The sequence below is a fragment of the Chlorocebus sabaeus genome, chromosome 20 (assembly GCF_047675955.1).
Source record: "Chlorocebus sabaeus isolate Y175 chromosome 20, mChlSab1.0.hap1, whole genome shotgun sequence".
Classification (NCBI taxonomy): Eukaryota; Metazoa; Chordata; class Mammalia; order Primates; family Cercopithecidae; genus Chlorocebus; species Chlorocebus sabaeus.
Window position 1 is genome coordinate 37,146,655 of NC_132923.1, and position 19,104 is coordinate 37,165,758.

Sequence of the window (19,104 nt, forward strand, 5' to 3'; positions counted from 1 at the left end):
CTCTGGGGAGTATGTTTCTTATTAAGACATCTAGACTACTTGCCATGTTTTACTCATTGGGTCCAATTTACATGATGTCATCAATAGAGTAGATTCATGTGATTTTCTGCAGAGTGCACAGATTGTTCATGCCCCTTCATATTGTGATAGAGGACATAGTTCTGCAGCAATACCATTAATATTTACTTTATTTACTTGTCCACATCAAGTGAATGCAAAGTGCTTCTGATCTCCTTTCCTAATGGATATTGACTAGAACACATTTACCAAATCAATAGGCACACGTGACCTCCCTGGGACTTCATTCACGTGCTTAGTGAAAACATCAGATCTGGTACAGAATCTGTAACTGGGGCTAGTGCTGGTTATGATTATGTTAGTCCACTGTCATCTGTCAGGATCTACCTGGTTTTTCCACAGGCCAAACTAATGAATTAAATGGGTACAAACACGGACCACCATTTCTGAGTCCTTTAAGCCTTTGACTATGGCAGTAGCCTGTTCTACTCAGATTTTTTTTGTATTCACTATCTCAGCTAAATGGCTTCTAATGTCAAACATTCAGAGAGTCTCTCTGTATTTTAATGGAAAATTGCTTAAGTATTAAATTAATATTTAAAGACTGAGCAAAAGATGTGAAATTAATCCATTCTTAAAGCAAATTGTTTTTGTATACCTATTAAAGCCTGGTGAAGAATTTTAAGAATTAGCCATACTAAGAGGTGAGTGATCAATGAAAAATATAAGAAGATATAAACAGAGATTAGGCAAATGAAAATATGGTGAAGAGCTTTAAAAGTCAACAGGAGGTCTGCAGGCAGCATTCAGGAGTTGCTGGAGGGCCTCAATAAGGAAATATATAACTATTACTACTATTATTATGGTAATGTTTAACATTAATGAGCACTTATTATCGGCTAGGCACTTTATTTACATTTTCTCAATTAATCTTTACTTAATCCAGTGAATTGAATTCCATTACAGATCTCATTTTACAACCAAGAATACTGAAGTTAAGAAATGTTAAATAACTTACTCTAACTTAAATCTGGTTACTGGTGCCAATGGGGTTCAAATGCTCTAAATTGATGGCTATTACCCCATGCTCACCACATCTCTATTGGTAGTGATGTGTTCTGCTGGAGACTGTAATAATCTAAGTCTGTGGTGACTGGAGTGGGAGGATAGGTTATTAAATGGGGGAGGAAGAAAGATGCAGGAATACATGTTAATACAGCCCCTTGAATGCCTGGGGTATTAAGCAATCAGCCTCTACCTGAAGATTATAAATGAGGAGTGAATAATTTCAGCGTTGAACCTGCTGAAGAAGATAAGGACATAAGAGGAATTTGGTTACTAGAATTCCCGTGTCCTACACAGGGTTGTCAACATAGCAATACTTCGTACACTTTGTAGATATGGTGCAAAGAAATAAAAGGCATTTATGAAGATAACCTCTTGAGAAGGCAGAGAAGGCTTATTACAGTCTCTTTTTTCTGTTAGGTATATTGTAATCCCTCTTTTCCTTGCCCACGCTACAAATTAATCATCTAACAGGGTTTCAACTTAATGCTTACTTGTTCAACAACAGTGTACCGTTTTTCTTTTGAAATAGGGATGGTTGAGGTGGTGTTTAAATGCAAACACACTGGTTAAAAATGTGGTTTTCACATACTATCAGCATATGCTACTGTTTGCTTTTTTAAAAGTAATTTTAAGAAGGCTACGTTAAATAACAATAATGGAAATTAAATACATTACCCACAAACACCATAAAATATGTTGCTTAATATTTTACTCCCTTCCAGTCCTTGTTAATATGTACATTATTTCTACATAATTATAATCAAAGCAGAAATATAATTTTTTCTTTTTTCCATCAACCTATGAGCAATTTCCCATATAGCTATTTAGTTTTTTAAATTAACATTTTAGTGGCTGTATTAACTCCATAGAGTTACCGTAGCAAAATGCATTTAACCACTTTCATATCATTGAACATTTAGTTTTTTCTAAATTTTTTTTTAATTTTTAATTTTGGTGGGTATGTAGTAGATGTATATATTTATAGGGTACACGAGATATTTTGATACAGGTGTGCAATGCATCATAATCACATTAGGGTAAATGGGGTATCCATTACCTCGAGCATTTAGCCTTTGTGTTAGAAACAATCCAATTATACTCTTTTAGTTATTTTAAAATGTATAGTTAAATAAATTATTATTGACTATAGTCACCCTGTTGTGCTGCCAAATACTAGTTCTTATTCATTCTAACTATTTTTTTGTACCCATTAACCACCCCTCTTCCTCCCTACCCACTAATACCCTTCCTGGCCTCTGGGAACCATCCTTCCACTCTTTATCTCCATGAATTCAATTGTTTTAATTTTTAGCTCCCACAAATATGTGAGAACATGTGAGGTTTGTCTTTCTGTGCCTGGTTTATTTAACTTAACATAATGATCTCCAGTTCCATCTATGTTGGGACAAATGACTGGCTCTCATTCTTTTTATGGCTGAATAGCACTCCATTGTGTATAGGTACCAGATTTTCTTTATCCGTTCTTCTGTTGGTGGACACTTAGGGTGCTTCTAGATCTTGGCAATTGTGAACAGTGCTGCAATGAACCTGGGAGTGCAGTTATCTCTTCATTATACTGATTTCTTTTCTTTGGGGTATATACCTAGCAGTGGGATTGCTGGATCATATGGTAGCTTTATTTTTAGTTTTTTGAGGAACCTTCCGACTGTTCTCCATAGTGGTTGTACTAATTTACGTTCCCATCAATAGTGTACAAGGGTTCCCTTTTCTCCACATTCTCATCAGCATTTGTTATTGCCAGTCTTTTGGATATAAGCCATTTTAACTGAGGTGAGATGATATCTCATTTTAGTTTTGATTTCCATGTCTCTGATGATCGATGATGTTGAGCATCTTTTCCTATGCCTGTTTGTCATTTGTATGTCTTCTTTTGAAATATGTCTATTCAGATTTTTTTGCCCATTTTTTAAGTTGGCTTATTAGATTTTTTTTCTACAGAGTTGTTTGAGCTCCTTATATATTCTGGTTATTAATCCCTTGTCATATGGGTAGTTTGCAAATCTTTTCTCCCATTCTGTACTTTGTTGATTGTATCCTTTGCTGTGAAGATTTTTTTCTTTTTTTCTTTTTTTAAATGGAGTCTTGCTCTGTCGCCCAGGCTGGAGTGCAGTGGTGCAATCTCGGCTCAGTACAAGCTCCGCCTCCCGGGTTCACGCCATTCTCCTGCCTCAGTCTCCCGAGTAGCTGGGACTACAGGCGCCCGCCACCGCGCCCAACTACTTTTTTTTTTTTTTTTTTTTTTTGTATTTTTAGTAGAGACGGGGTTTCACCGTGTTAGCCAGGGTGGTCTGGATCTCCTGACCTCGTGATCCGCCCTCCTCAGCCTCCCAAAGTGCTGGGATTACAGGTGTGAGCCACCGCGCCTGGCCCTGCTGTGAAGATGTTTTTTAACTTGATTTGATCCAGTTTGTCTATTTTTGCTTTGGTTGCTTGTGCTTGTGGTGTATTACTCAAGAAATCTTTGCCAACTCCAATGACCTAAAGAGTTTCCCCAGTGTTTTCTTGTAGTAGTTTCATAGTTTGAAGTCTTAGATTTAAGTCTTTAATCCATTTTAATTTGATTTTTATATATGGTGAGAGATAGAGGTCTAGTTTTATTCTATTGTGTATAGTTATACAGTTTTCTCAGCACCATTGATTGAAGAGACTATTTCCTCAAATGCATGTTCTTGGCATCTTTGCCAAAAATGAGTTCACTGTAGATGTACGGATTTGTTTTTGTGTTCTCTATTCTGTTACATTGGTCTATGGGGCTGTTTTTATGCCAGTACCATGTTGTTTTAGTTACTATAACGCTATGGTATAATTTGAAGTCAGGTAACGTGATTCCTCCAGTTTTATTCTTTTTGCTCAGCATAGAAATGGCTATCTGGGTCTTTCATGGCTTCATATAAATTTTAGAATTGCTTTTTCTATTTCTGTGGAGAATGTCATTAGTGTTTTGATAGGGATTGCATTAAATCTGTAGATTGCTGTAGGTATTATGGACATTTTAACAATATTGATCCTTCCAATCCATGAACATGGAACGTTTTTCCATTTTTTTGTGTCCTCTTCAATTTCTTTTATCAATGCTTTTATGCTTTTCATTGTGGATATCTTTCATCTCTGGCTAAATTAATTCCCAGGCATTTAAAAAATTTGTAGCTATTGTAAATGGGATTACTTTCTTGATTTATTTTTCACACTGTCCACTGATGGCATATAGAAATGCTACTGATTTTTGTATGTTGATTTTGTATACTGCAACTTTACTGAATTTATTAGTTCCAACAGTTTTTTGGTGAAGTCTTCAGGTTTTCACAAATATAAGATCATTGTGTCTAGTTTTTTACTGGCATAAATAATGATTTACAAGCAAATGGAATTTGAAGTCTGAATGCCCTGAGTTTGAGTCCTGACTTTGCTATTTACAAGGCATGGAATGCTGAGTTAGGTACTTAGGTTCAGTAGCCAACAGTATAATGTACTCACACATATCTGTTATGTTAGAAACCATGCTTGGTTCTGGGTACATAGTGGAGCACAAGAAAGATGTGGTTCTCTCTCTGCACAAATACATAGGTAATAGGTTAGTACAGTCTATAGTGATGATAACAATAACATCTATCTCACATGATTATTGTGAGAAGTAAAAGAAATAACAATTAAACTGCTTAGCATAGTGCCTGACATAGTGTTTATATTACTTTTATTACCATAAGCATTATTATCACTATTTTGCTTTTATTACTGTATTATATATGCTTAGTACTTTCTTCAAAACTACTGGTTTTCAAATATTATGAACCTACCGGTTGCTTTTATTATGCATAATTTAGCGTTTCTTGAAGCTGCCTTAAGGTAGATTGGTTTAAAAGCCTAGTGTGGTGCACTTTAAATGACAGCTGCAAAGGAGACCACTGTTTTCATTTAATGAGCCCCATCTATGCACTGTCAGGCACTGTGCCAGGCACTAGGGGTCCAAGAGTAGAGGCTGACCTCCATCCTCACCCAGCCACAAGCTAGGTGTTTCTTCAAGAAAACAAACAGAATTACAATGGTTTCTGTTGTGTTTTACATAAAACCACATGATCAATTTTCAGTGTTTCAGGATATGGAAACCCTGACCTTGTACAGAAAAACTTAAAATCTCTTGTACTAGGACATCACATTTTTAATAAAACAATATACTCATTTTCTGAAGTTTACTGAAGTCTGCGTGACTTAATTATTATGGTCATCTTGGTGATGGTGACTTTCTTGGGTCACTCAGTATAGTTATCATGTTGGTTTTAACTCCCAAATTATGAGTCAACATTGCCACTATTTAAAACCCCTGGAAAATTTAGCCTTTTAATGTAGCCAAGGTGACATTTAAATAGAACAATTTTATTACAGTATAAATTTTATTCATTGGCTTTATTTCCTAATATGAGACTATATTAGTCACCAAGAGCCTGTGTAATTAATTTTTGCTTATGAATTTAATAACTCTTAAAAATTAAATCTGAACACACATATCTGTGTAGTTTAGTGGAGATGCTTAAGCAGTGGGCTTGTACCATAAGTCATAGTCTGCATGGGAAAGTGGTCAAATGTAGTGTGATCCATGTGCCATTTGAGGAAAATAGTTTATCTGTGCGATTTCTCTTTTACCTCTCAGCCCATAGTTGTTTTGTGCATATTTAAAGTGTTACAATGTAATGTTTTGATATAATATGAACCCAGGAAACCATCATCACAGTCAAGATAATGAACATTTCCATCACTCTCAAATGTTTCCTTATATATCCTTTTATAATCTTTCCCCCCCAATCTCCTTGCCTTTACCTTCATCTTCAGGCAACCACTGATGTGCTTTTTTTTTTTCAATCTAGATAACTGTTTTGCTTTTAGAATTTTATATAAATTGAATCTCATAATATGTACTCTCATTGCTTGGCATCTTTCCCTCTGCAGTTATTTTGAGATGCATCCATATTGCATGTGTATCAACAGTCTATTCTTTAGATTCTTTTGATCCTTGAGATTTAGTCCATTATTTAATATGCTGAAATTTGTTTACCCATTACCTATTGAGGGAGGTTTGACTTGTTTCCAGTTTCTGGTTATTGTACATGAAGTTGCTCTGAACATCATGCATAAGCCTGTGTACTTTCATTTCTCTTGGGTGAACACCTCGGAAAGGAGGGACTAGGTCATGTAGCAGGTGAGCTTTTAAAATATTTAAATATTTGAGCTTTTAAAATACTGAGGAACTGTTTCCTAAAGTGGGTTCCCACCAGCAGTATATTTTCATATTGAGGTTCAAATATATGGTCCTTGCTTTAGAAAATACTAGATACCTGAAATGAGAAATTTAGACTCTGTTAGGAAATCTCTATCTGTTAAGTGCACATTAATCTTACCAGACTAAAGCTTGCTGAAAAAAATAGTGAGGATGTTCCTGTACCCCCAGCACAACATGAAAAATATTTTCTTGATATCTTAATTTTTGGGCTTATGTGAATTGATCTGTATGAGGACATTTATGGAATATCTAACTATGCTTTCTTTTTAACTTATTGAGAGATGAAAAAAGTGGATTTCCTCACATTTCTTTTCTTTGATGCTTCCTCAGGCATTCCTAAGGGGTATTCAACAGAGGAGGAGCATCAAAGTTGGCAATTAGTGTTTTGATCAAGCCAGTATGCCACATTTCATTATTCAGCTTGCATCAGATACTTTAACCTTTGAAAGGATTTTTTTTTTCTACTTGAAGACCAAAGGATTTTCTTTCATATGTAATAACCTTACTCAACCAATGAGGTATTTTGTTGATGACTTTTTGTAAAAACCAATGGATAAGACACTTGACAAAGGTCAACAATAGTTGAATGTCCAGGAAAGCTCTTGGAACACTTCGATTCTGTGCTTCTCATCAAGCTTTCTCCAGTCCCTAGAACAATGCTTGACATATGATAGGACTTCAGAAGCTAGTTACTGAATGAATATTATAAATTTTATGAGTCCTTGTGTCATATTCTTGTCTTCTCTCCCTAAAACAAAGATATCTCTTTAAAAAAAAAACAAAACAAAACAAAACTGAGCACCTTTCAGTTCCATGTTTGCCAAAAACATTTGTTTTAAAATAATGAGAATAGAGAGAACTTAATTGATTGAGATGGAGCTATATGACAATACTGTTTGCATTTGTTGCATGAACACTGGATCTCATTTTTGATATGGTCAGAAATAATGTGTTCCCTTTTCCTCCATTAAGAAAAAATAACAGACAAGGAAAAAATGATCACCCAAGTTTCTTTTTGAATGTTCAGTGAGCACACTGGGAATGACCACAAGAAACACTTCAGAGAAAAACAATAGTGAGGATTGTCATTTCTGGTAATGCTGTGAGATAAAGATTGTAATGGAAATCTAAGCCTAAAGGACAACAAATTTAATTTGCTCTGTTGTTTTTATAAGCCTTGAATGTAATAATAGTTTTACTTAGATTTTTCCCACCCCCTTCCTCTAAGCTTTAAATAGACTAGAAAGACAGGAAAGCCTATTATTTGGTTATCTTAATGTGTCCAGTACTTTTGTTTATGCTAAATATTACAGTAGATGCCAAGAAGAACATCTGCTCTTAAAAATTACCAACATTCCTAAGATTGTAGAGCTGTAAAGTACAGTAGAATTTTCACTCAACACTGAGCCACCCACACAGTTTTTTTCAAGCATATATCTTATAATAAAAATTCTCAGAATATAATTGTTCATGAGAGCTTCTAAAGTAAAACAAATTGACATTATATATTTACATGTGAATTGCTGTGTTTTGAGATTCTACACCATAATTTCATAAATTAAACTCTTGTCCAAAATATTATCAGATTATATAAGAACAATATTTCAAACTCTTTCTCCAGCAAAAATTCCAATGCTAATTACATAAGCTTTAACAGTTCAGCCAAGTTTCTTTACTTTCTTATATCTCTTGAAAAGATGGTGTAACTCTACTTGTATAGGTGGCTATATATGTAAAATGATAAAAAGATGATTTTCCTCTTCTATCTCTGTATTTTATATTTTCTAGGATAGTGGTACATACAACTGAAAAGGAAGTAAAACTGAAAAGGAGTACGATTTCTGTATAAATGCTTTTTTGAAGAGATAGCATTCGAAGTAATTTTTAGAAAGAGATTTTTTTAGCTTGATAAGTTAATTTAAATAGGCATGGGCAAAGACTTCATGACTAAAACACGAAAAGCAATGGTAACAAAAGCCAAAATTGACAAATCGGATCTAATTAAACTAAAGAGCTTCTGCACAAAGAAACTATAATCAGCGTGAACAGGCAACCTACAGAATGGGAGAACATTTTTGCAATCTATCCATCTGATAAAGGACTAATATCCAGAATCTATAAAGAACTTAAATTTACAAGAAAAAAAACTCCATCAAAATGTGGGAGAAGGATATGAACAGCCATTTCTCAAAAGAAGACATTTATGTGGCCAAAAAATATGAAAAATATGAAAAAAACCTCATCATCACTGGTCATTAGAGAAATGCAAATCAAAACCACAATGAGATACCATTTCATGCCAGTTAGAATGGCAATCATTAAAAAGTGAGGAAACAACAGATGTTGGAGAGGATGTGGAGAAATAGGAATGCTTTTACACTGTTGGTGGGAGTGTAAATTAGTTCAACCATTGTAGAAGACAGTGTGGCGATTCCTTAAGGATCTAGAACCAGAAATACCAGTTGTCCCAGCAATTCCATTACTGGGTATACACCCAAAGGATTATAAATCATTCTACTGTAAATACACATGCACACATATGTTTATAGCAGCACTGTTCACAATAGCAAAGACTTGGAACCAACCCAAATGCCCATCAATGATAGACTGGATAAAGAAAATATGGCACATATACACCATGGAATACTATGTGGCCATAAAAAAAATGAGTTCATGTCCTTTGCAAGGACATGGATGAAGCTGGAAACCATCATTCTCAGCAAACTAACACAGGAATAGAAAGCCAAATACTACATGTTCTCACTCATAAGTGAGAGCTGAACAATGAGAACACATGGACACAGGGAGGGTAACATCACATACCGGGGCCTGTCAGGGGGTGTGGGGCTAGGGAAGGGATAGTATTAGTAGAAATACCTAATGTAGATGACGGGTTGATGGGTGCAGCAAACCACCATGGCATGTATATACCTCTGTAATAAACCTGCATGTTCTGCACATGTATCCCAGAACTTAAAGTATCATTAAAAAATCAAGCATTAATCACCTATAGTAAATAACTTATAAAAATAATGTAAGACAAGTCTAAATATAAGATTTTTGTGGAAATTTATCACAGCCTTACAGTAGGAAACACTTAGAAGGCATTTCTGAAATGAGTCTTCAAAAATGCTTTTTATTGCATAGTTCTTTACTCACTTTAGAGTCTATGTTTAGGGATTAACAAAGAGGTTGGGTGCAGTGGCTCATTCCTGTAATCCCAGCACTTTGGGAGGCCGAGTAAGGCAGATAGCTTGAGCTCAGAAGTTTGAGACCAGCCTGGGCAACTTGATAAAACACCATCTCTACAAAAAATACAAAAATTAGCAGGGCATGATAGCATGCACCTCTAGTCCCAGCTAATTGGGAAGCTGAAGTGGAAGGATTGCTTGAGCCTGGGTGGTTGAGGCTGCAGTGAGCCGTGATTGTGCCGCTGAGGGTCTTGCTCTGTCACCCAGGCTGAAGTGCAGTGACACAATTTCAGCCTGTGTGACAGAGCAAGACCCAGCTTCAAAAATAAATACATAAATAAATAAATAAATAAGAAAAAAGAAAAGAAAACAAAAAAAACAAATCAAAAGAACAACAAAAAATTTATAAAGGTCTATAGATCCCTAGGGGCACTTGGTTCTATCTTTTGTTCTGTTTACTATGACTCGAAGATAATTCTGGGATTTCTATTCCAGCTATGTTTCTGTTTTTTCCTAACAATAAGGTTGAATAGATAAAATGTTCTTGAAAATATATTTTGAGTTTTCAAACACAATTAGAATATTTGACTAAATGAAATCTCTCTCTCAAGTTTATCGATGCCGATATTTATATGTATTTGTTTTCTTGCTCTTTAAACTACCCACTCTAGCATTTCTTATAAATAGTTATGAGTAACTATTTATTAGTCACTTTAGCATCAACTATTTATGAATAAGTAAGAGAGTATCTAGCATGAAAAGTCATAAAGTTACAATTTAAATGGCAAAATGTGTGCTTTTGTTTGCCATCTTGAATTAAAATAGCTGTTCATAAAAGTTTTCAAATGGGCAATAACAGTTTTCTGTTCTTGTTCACAAATTTTGGTAAAAATGAAAGTGGTGCGGTGGCGCATGCCTGTAATCCCAGCGCTTTGGGAGGCCAAGGCAGGCGGATCATCTGAGGGCAGAAATTTGAGACCAGCCTGGCCAACATGATGAAACCCCATCTCTACTAAAAATACAAAATAAATTAGCAGGGCATGGTGGCATGCTTCTGTAATCCCAGCTACTTGAGAGGCTGAGGCGGGAGAATTGCTTGAACCCAGGAGGTGGAGGTTGCACTGAGCTGAGATTACACCACTGCACTCCAGCCTGGGCGACAGTCAGAGACTCTGTCTAAAAAAAAAAAAAAAAAAGAAGAAGAAAAGACAAGGGGCTATACCAATCAACCTCTCAAAAACACTAACCTTCTCATAACTGTCAGCCAAGCATGCTATTGTGGGTACTGGAATTCTCTGATTATTGAACTAATCATCTTCTTAACGCATCTCGTTAGGAACAGCATCCAGCTGTGGCAAGAGAGAACATTAACTGTAACTTAAAGACTGAATCCTGAGCATAAGAAGAAAGCTACTGGCATCTGTAGCAACATGGCTATGAAGTCCAGCCTCATCGAAGTCCAGATGGCCTCAGTTTCCAGGACTATGTTTCTTTAATACTGTCTGCCTGGAGTCTCCTCTCCCTTCAATCCCCTTCTCACTCCTACCTTGTCTTGACATCAATCCTTACATGTTTTCTGGCTCCTGACAATCTGCTTCAGAGAGTCTAGTCCTGTCTCTGGCAGTGCTGCCTGAGATCTCTGTCCAATGCAGAAACTAACACAACAATACTTGGGAAATTCCTAAATTAATAATAAAAAAACTTAGCCTGTTTTTTTTTTTTTTTTTTTTGAAAATTAGATGAACATTAAAGAGCAGCACAAGCTTCAGAGAAAAACAGATTTAACTTAAATTCCTCTCTCTGTTATTGATTAGCACTGTGGTTGTCATCTGGAAAGTGGAGGCAATCATAGTAATCTTATAGGGTTATCATAAGAAGTAAAGAAGATAATGCATATAAAGTGCCCAGTGCTATACCTGCATAAGGAAGATAATAAAATATATCTATTTTATAACCATGTGCATGCCACAGGTCCTTTAACTAAGGGTTCATTTCACAGCCAAAGGCAACAGGCAGTGCACAATTTCTTTTCCTAAGACTATGTGCTTGGGGCCCTTCTTTAAGTTTTAACATCCCTTTATCATGAGATGCCTTCAACACATTTATACCTTTAACCAGGCAGTCAGAGGTCAAAGTCACTCTGGTGCACGTAATAAAAATGGACTCAGGACCCCTAGCACGCACTGCACACAGCGTGAAAGACTGTGGCTGACACAGTTCCAAGACCCACTTAGAAGTAACTTCTCTGAACCATCTTTTCTTTCCTGGAGGGAGAGCCCCAGTTAGCTCCTCTGAACTGGCCTGCCCACTTCCCACATAAAAGATGCGATACATCAGAGTAAAAATTGTTGTAAAAACCCACATGAGTCATTCTCAGGAAGCCAGAACTATTTTAAAAGGAAGATTGATGTAGCATTTTAGGATACGGAGGTTTGGATCCCGACTTTGGCATTTCTAGCTATGTGACACCAGGCACATGACTTACTCTCTTTGTGTCTAAGCTTTCTTCATTGTATAATGGGAAATAATATTGTTAGTGAGGATTAAACAAATTAGTATGTGTGAAGCACTAAGAACGGTGTCTGGCATCTAGTGATCACTAGATGAATATTAACTATTATCATTCTCAGTTTATTATGATTTTTTAAGAAGACTTGATTCTCCACTTTTATTTCTTGTTTTCTGTAAGTTTTGAAAACATTAGGAAGTACATTGACTATCTTCAGAGGTAACGAGCCACTTGAAAGGTTCTTGGTGCTGTCCAAGGAAGTTAATATTATGTGGTATTTCACTTGGAGCAATTTCATTGGAGGGAAGTTTTCTCATTTCAGGACTTAAGAGCAGTATGTTCCCATGTTTAACGAGGAAAGTTTTCAAAGCTGCTTTTGTGAACTGTTGGAAATCTGAAGTTTAATTCTTTAAAGGGGAGAGTAGCTGTCATTAAACTAAGTAGGTTTGATCAGGGACCATTTTGGTATAATCTTTTTGAGATTTTGTTAAATAAGCATCCAAAAAACATTTAGTTTAGCTTAATTATTATCACCAAATCTAACAATTTTTTCTGAGTTTGTCAGTCATAAGTGACAGAGTTTGTTTTGTGGAGATGTTTGGACCTTTAATAACAATAGTGTCCCATTGCTGGAATCTGCTGAACCTGCAATGTTGCATCTGGGGCTTAGGATCCCTTTAAAAATAGAAGAAAGCAGAATACAGTGAAACTCCATTTTTAGGTATTTCTGGTAAGTAAATCTTAGGAGGGACTTGTTTCAAAATGGTCGCTCTGGGTTTAATTAGTTTGCCACCAGCCACTCTTCTAGAGATCCTTGCCAAAGAACTCTCATCCATGTTGAAGCGAAATGATCCAACACAGGCCGGGTGCGGTGGCTCATGCCTGTAATCTCAGCACTTTGGGAGGCTGAGGCGGGCAGATCATGAGGTCAGGAGTTTGAGACCAGCCTGGCCAATGTGGTGAAAGCCCATCTCCACTAAAAATACAAAAATTAGCCAGTTGTGGTGGCAGGCATCTGTAGTCCCAGCTATTCGGGAGGCTGAGGCAGGAGAATGGCGTGAACCTGGGAGGTGGAGCTTGCAGTGAGCTGAGATTGTGCCACTGAACTCCAGCCTGGGTGACAGAGTGAGACTCCATCTCAAAAAAACAAAAACAAAAACAAAAAATGATCCAACACAAGCCTGGGTCATGACTGCCTTGTCCTTTGGCCAAGACCAATGGCATAGTAAGTTTTCTCCTATGTCATCTACATCAAAGTTCAGAATTTGCAAAGAAATTAAAATCTGGAGATATAATTTAAATATTCATTCCCCAAATTTTAAAGCTTGAACTTGGTGAAAAAAAAAAGCCATCTTACATTCTATACATTATATAATGATGACCATAAAATAAGTGTAATCTACAAACTATAGGGCAGATATTAATCACTGAATATCTAAACTTTCCAAATGAAATATATTCAAAAATATTAATGAGAAAACAGAGCTTTCCTACAGGAATGTTCTTTGTTAACTTTTTATTGCAATAAAACAACATGTAGAATAGTATGCAAATTATAAGTGTATAGCTTGAAATTTTACAAAGTCAATTTTCCTATGTAACCACCACCCACATCAAGATGCAGCAAGTTGCTTCATGCTCTTTCTAGTCAGAACCCCCTCCCTAAATGCAGTGGACAGAGTTCTAAAGATGGTCCTCCAAGATTCTCATTCCCTGATTATGTTATCAAGCACTAATCTAGGCATTGTAGTGAAGAGAGCTTGCAGATGTCAGTTGACCTTAAGATAAGGAGATTATTTAGGAAAGTCTGTAGAGCATCGTCTCTGCTTGATGTCAGAGAGAAGCCGGAGATTTGAAGTGAGAGGGGAATTCAAAGTATCTTTGCTGCTTTTGAAGATGGAGGTGGCCTTTAAGAACTGAGAGCTTATACACAGCAAGCAACTGAATTTAGCCATTAACATGAATGAGCTTGGGAAGTCTATTCTTCCCCAGAGCCTGTAGATAAGAGCTCAGCCTAGCCAACCCCTTGATTTAGGCCCTGTGAGACCCTCATCGGTGACCTCAGCTATGACTGTGAAGACTTCTGACCTATAGTACTGCGAGCTCACAATGATTTAATCTCAGAAAGAAGTGAGGGACGTATTATTAGAAACTGGAGGAAAGGGGATTCTTGTTAAGCAGAGGCAGAGAGTTTAGCAGAATTGATTCTTGCAGCTATGTGGAAAGCAGAACTTGTAAACAACGAGCTTGGATATTGAACAAAGATTTCCAAGTACTGAAGGTGTGGCCTAGATTTTTCTTGTAGCTTATAGTAAAATAAGAGAAGTGAGATACAATTTGAGAAAAGAATTACACAAAAGAGAACCAGAACTTGATGCTTTGGGATATTCTCAATCTATCCAGGTGGTGAAAGAGGCTAAAATTCACAAATGACTGCCAAAAGCATGGCATAGAGAAAAGGCTGAGAGTGTCACTGTACAACTTTTTGTGGAAATCTTTGAAAGATCAAAGATCATTCAGTTGCAAGAGATTAAGGGTGCAGCTCACAGATTTCAAGTTTAAGAGTGTTGAATGATGTGATCCCTTGGCCATCTCAGCAGAAGCTAAAAATAGAGATGGGATTAGCTCAGAAAGATCTGTTGGTGAGACTTTAGTCTAATGGAGTGAACCCTCATGAAATTCATGAAAATCCACAAGATTCTAGAGAAAATGATGTTGGCAGAAACACTACAAACTAGACGAAAAGGAACAGAAAGTGTATTAAATAAAAGGTGACTGCCAACCCCCGTAAACCTACTTATCTGCCAACACAAGCTACATTTCATGCATAAGGGAAAGATGAATCAGAGGGTACAACCAAGAGCTTGGAGAGCAGAGCTTGGAACCCACAGGATGGGGTTGAGGACTGAGTGTGAAGACCACAGCCCGGAGGACAGAGCTAAGAGGCTTAGGGGATTATTCAAGACTTTCAGTCTGGTAGCCACTGCCTGGATTCTGGTTTTTAAACCTACTTTGCACTCATGACTTCTTTTTCTTTTCCATTTCCTCCTATATATTCATCTGTCAAGCATTACCAGTCTCTCAATTACTGTAGCTTATGGTCAACCTTGATATTTGGTAGGTTGTCAGTCCTCCAACTTTGTTTTTCCTTCTGTAGAATTGTCTAAGCTGTTCTCAGTCTTTTGCATTTCTGTTTAAGTTTTAGAATCAGTTTGTCAATTTCCATAAAAAAAAATTGCAAGATTTTGATTGGGATTTCATTGAATTTATGTATATAGTTGAGGAGAAGTGACGCCTTAACAATATTGAATCTTCCAATAAACTTGGTATATATCCTGATGTATTTAGATTTTCTTTAACTTTCCTCAGTGAGGTTTGTAGCTTTCAGTTTAGAGCTCTTGCACAGACTTTGCTCAATTAATCCCTAAATATTTAAAGGTTTTGATGCTACTGAAAATAATATTGTTTTAAAAATTTTAGTTTCTAATTGTTCATTGCTAGTATATAGAAATAAAATTAATTTTTAAATGTTGATTTTGTGACTTATGAAAATTATTCAGTAATTATAATAATTTGTTGGAGACCCTTTTGGATTTTTAATGTACAAAATATCTGTGAATAATAACAGATTTTCTTCTTCCTTTTCAATTAGTATTTATTTCTTTTTATTGCCTTAGTAGTTTGGCTAGGATTTCTGATACGATGTTATATAGTAATGGTGAGAATGATGGACATCTTTATAGATGGAAAGCATTTACATTTCAACATAGTATAATGTTAAATGTACATACATATTATATATGCATATGTAATAGATTATATGTTGTTGACATTCTTACCAAATTTAGACAGTTTCTTTCTATTTCTAGTTTGTTCAGAGATTTTATTATGAGTGGGGTTTATTTATCAAATATATTCTCTGTATCTATTAAGTTGATTATATGCTTTTTCCTCCTTATTCTATTAAATTTAATATAAATAATGTTAACAGAAATCCTTTGCTTTTAAGATGTTAATCCAGTCTTGAATCCTTGGAATAAATGCCCTCTATTGTTATGAATTGTGTTATTCAAAGAACTTGTCCATTTTCATAAAATTATTGAATTTATTGACATAAATTTCTTCATAGTATCCACTTACTGACTTTTTAGTGTCTGTGGGATCTATAGTCAAGTTCCTGTTTTCATTTCTGCTATTAGAAATTACATTTTCCCTCTTTTTTCTTTGACCAGTCTTGCCAGGGTTTATTAGGATTTTCAAGAAACTCACTTTTGGCTTTGCTTTTTTTTTTTCCTTTTGTATATAAATTCTCTGTTTTATTTATTTTGGCTCTTATGATATCTCTTTTCATTTAATATTCTGTTCTTTTATTCACTTATTGTGAAGAATACTTAGTTCATTAATTTTAATACTTTCTTTGTTTTAAGATGGAGTCACGCTCTGTGGCCCAAACTGGGGTGCAATGGCGTGATCTTGGCTCACTGCAACCTCCACCTCCTGGGGTCAAGTGATTCTCCTCCCTCAGCCTCCTGAGTAGCTGGGATTTCAGGCACCCACCACCACACCAGGCTAATTTTTAATACTTTTCTCTTTTTCTATGCATTTAGCCTATAAACATCTTTTCAAGTATAACCTTAGCTGCATTTTACAATAGTATTTTAACTTGCATTTAGTTCAAAATAGTTTCTACTTTCTATTTTAGTATTTCTTTGATTGTGAGTTATGTAGAAATAAATTGCTTCATATCCAAAAACACGATTTAGTTTTCACTTTGAAACTTTAATTTTATTTATGCTTTATTATATTTTTGACAACTGATTTGATATTTGTAACATAAATATCGTAAATATACTATTGACAAAAAGAATCAGCACTCAAAATCATTAGTATATATTTTGTTCATGATGCATTCATTCCACATTTATTGAGCATGTGCTAGATACAAGCACTGTACATGCTAGTGACTAAGTGAGGGATTCAAAGGGAATGTATGGACCCTGTCCTTGCCCTAGGGGAACTCACAACCTACTGAAGTGACAATCCCAGGAAAGGCAGTGTTCACTGATTCTCCTTAGCTTTGTTCTTTTCAACTATAGCCACCAAATTAAAATGTTAATGATAAAGCCTCACAAGCTTTGAGTGAGGTGAAAATTCTCATATACAACTAAATGTTGACTGCCTTATGGTTGCTCTATAATGCTCACAGATAATACCGTAGCAGGGATAAGCTTAAACGTGCAAGAACTTTTTTTTCTGTAACTGAAACTTCTTTGTATTCAAAGCCGCCATTTAGCTGCAGTGACAAAAATCTTACCAATGGGAGGCCTCTCCATCAGAAAGTCAGAGACATTGACTAAAGCATAGTCATCAGTGGGCTGCGGATTCTCCAAGGCTCCTCTGCACAGCCTCTGCCCTGGAGGTCGTGGGAGGGCATTCCCAAGCAGTCTCTCCTTCCCCTGGAGTGCGGAAGAAGGGTACAGGAGTCTCATTCTAATTCCTCCTCTCTTAATCTTGATTTTGTTTTTCTTTTTTGCCTTAGATGATGGTACTTCTTCCAGCCCCGGATTTTTGCTTCAGAGGCGCCTGCCACAACTCATTTTTGCGAATGAAGAGTTTGAGGCTTCAGATGAGGTGAATGGCTTGGAAAACCACAGGGAGAAGGAGCACAGTAAGAACCTGGCCCATAGTAAATGTCTAACAAACATTTGGCTGTCAGTACTGGCGCTCCCCAGCTGGTGTTATTTTTCATATGTGAGCAGGCTAATTCAGAGTATTATTTTAGGGAACAAATACTTGAATACCTGTATGCCCAAGGCGCTAGGGTTACAGGAAATTAACTAGATAAAGTCTCTGGCCTTACTGGGCTTATATAGAAAGGCAAGTAACAGACAATAAATAGGTTAAAAAAAAAGAAAAGAAAAGAGAAAAACAAGGTAATTTCAACCACAACTAGTGCCAGAATACTTTCCCTCTAGGGTGCCCCAGAACTCTCTTTGGCCTCTGTCATTGGATATCACAGGAAGCAACTCTGGTAGCTGGCCCTTCCCTCTCTTCCTGTAAAACCTGACAGGCCATTTATTTCTCTGTCTGACATACCTTTCTTTTCTCTTGTCCTCGGAGCATTTACCAGGCACAGGCTCCAGCACCCCACCCAGCAGCCTCTAATTACTTTCTGTTATCGATTTCCTACTTAATTTCTTAAGTTGAAAGAACATACTATATAATTTTCATTTTTAGAAATGTGGTTTGTTTTATGGCCAGCATATGGCTTATTTTGGTAAATATTCCTTGTAAACTTGAGAAGAATGTGTATTTTGAAGTAGTTAGGTAAAGTAATTTTTATGTATAATGTATATCAGTGAGGGTGCTTTTGTATATAGTGGTGTTCAAACATTTGCAAATACTACACTGATTTTTTTTCTTCTATCATTTTCTTTTCTTTCTTTCTTTCTCTTTTTTTTTTTTTTGTGAGATGGAGTATCACTCGGTTGCCCAGGCTGGAGTGCAGTAGCGCAATCTTGGCTCACTGCAACCTCCGCCTCCCGGGTTCAAGTGGTTCTGCTGCCTCAGCCTCCTGAGTAGCTGGGATTACAGGCATGTGCCACCAAGCTCAGATAATTTTTGAATTTTTAATAGAGATGGGGTTTCACCATATTAGTCAGGCTGGTCTCGAACTCCTGACCTCAAGTGATCCACCTGTCTCAGCCTCCTAAAATGCTGCAATTACAGCCGTGAGCCACCACCCTGGCCTCTTCTATCATTTTCTAAGTTGAGTTACATCCAAATATTTTCTTGGATTTTCATATATCTCCTCTTAGTTTTTCTGATTTTGGCTGTGTTTTTAGTGCATGTTATTAAGAGCATACATACATAGAACTGCCATACCTTTCTGTTGAATTATTAAAGTCTGCTGTATCTGGTATCGGTTTGCTATACCACATTTCTTTTACTGAGTTTTATGTGAAGTGTGTGTGTATAATATTCTTTTAATGTTTCCTGTGTCCTCATTTTAAAAGCATGTCTCT